At 30.2% G+C, this 1,681-nt stretch overlaps 1 long non-coding RNA gene across 1 annotated transcript in view; it reads right to left on the reverse strand.

Annotated features, from left to right (window-relative positions):
- Nucleotides 1-1,144, reverse strand: part of LOC136797297 (uncharacterized) — a 44,937-nt gene extending 43,793 nt beyond the window's left edge. Inside the window, exon 1 of the long non-coding RNA XR_010845156.1 lies at nt 1,012-1,144. This is a non-coding gene — a long non-coding RNA (uncharacterized lncRNA). The remainder of the gene's footprint in view (nt 1-1,011) is intronic.
- Nucleotides 1,145-1,681: the final 537 nt, after the last annotated feature.

Consider the following 1,681-nt stretch of genomic DNA (forward strand, 5'->3'; position numbering starts at 1 on the left):
AGCACTTCAAGCGTTTCATTTCGCACTCCTCTCTCTCTCCTATTATTTTTAGTTTCACTTGAGTAAAAGATAACTTATATATATTTGATATTGACCAACTTCAGCAGACTCTCAAAATCTAAGTACATATATATCACATCATATAAGTACATCATATAAGGTGTATATTAACGTAGGAAATTTGTCTGCAGTTCCTAGTCCAAAGTCCAAAGTCTAGCAGGATGACCTGAGTACGTGTCTGGATTTATATGAACAGTCTGAGTTAAGAACGAAAATTCGTAGGAAATAAACTGAAATTACTTATTTTGGGTAGGTATAAATGGATAAACATTAATAATAAAAGGATTTGATAATTAACCTAAGGATAATGTATCCTGAATAATATATGTATGTATAGCTGGACGGATTCCATCAAGAGACAGAATGTTTAGAGTGTGCACTACTAGCTACCTTTTACCTTTTTTATAATCTTCTTACCGCTGGCATATAACCTATCCTCCTCTTCTTATTGATATTGAAAAACTTAAGCACAATAAATCTGATGGACAGACTTAAAAATATAATATACATTACAATTATTCGTAGCATAATATAATTTCAGCTGAACAATTGTTGACATTACATAATTTCTGAAATTTAAAAATATCTGAGAAAAAAAAAACAAGAAATGTAAAAAGAGAAATTTTATCGTCAGTGAATTCCATCAATATTTTGAATTCCCCTAATTACTGATTGAACCATTAAATGCAAAAGCGGCGTAATTCATTATGTTCTTTATTTTGATAAAGTAAATAATTAATTACATTATTATAGGATGTATTAACTTAAAATGCTTTAAATAGATCAATAAGTTAGTGACTGGTTGTTTTAACAGAGAAAGCTGTTATCCGTTTCTAACAAGTTTATAGAAAATCACTTGAAGTGATGAATATCTCAAAAGTTTTGATTAACACCACTTTTGCAATGAATGGCTCAAATAATACTTTGTCTTACTTATTTTGTAGTACTTACTATATTCCAGTAAAAAAGACGCCGATTTAGATGATACGGAATACTTCATACCTTGAGATGCACATAATTCAAGTCAAGGCAAGGTCATAGAAATCCTTTATCCTGAGGTTCTATTAACGCAGAAAACACTGAAACAAAGGTATTTTTAGTCGATTACAGATTTGTAGAGAACATAAAAATGGATAATATAAAAAGTTCTACAACGGTGTTGGTTAAGATTGCTGCACGATGACTATACATCACTTTATTTTCTTAAACATGAACAAAAACTCAACTTAGGTAAGCCTCGCTGAATCATGGAAAGTTGAACCTCTAGATTTTATATTTTACAATTTCTATAAAAAAGATGGGTTCAATTATGCAAGGTCAATTATGTGTTACTTTAGCTCATACTCAAGATCAGCAGTCATTAGAAGGTAAGTGTATACATCGTGACCAGTGCGTTTCTTAAATTGTGAGACCTTTCTGCCAAAAACATGAAAAAAAATTAGGGTGATCTCATAGATAACGGAATATTTATAAGAGAATAGAATGCAGCAAAAATGAAACATAAAACAATAACTAAACAAATATAATTTATTTCATTACTATGGGGATGGGTATTACTTTTTCATGCTGAAAGTTAGAATAATAACAATCTAACGATACTTGGACTTCCGGTGAAACATGA

The sequence above is a fragment of the Halyomorpha halys genome, unplaced genomic scaffold (assembly GCF_000696795.3).
Source record: "Halyomorpha halys isolate HHAL.00 unplaced genomic scaffold, Hhal_1.1 Scaffold1026.1, whole genome shotgun sequence".
NCBI classification, from domain to species: Eukaryota; Metazoa; Arthropoda; class Insecta; order Hemiptera; family Pentatomidae; genus Halyomorpha; species Halyomorpha halys.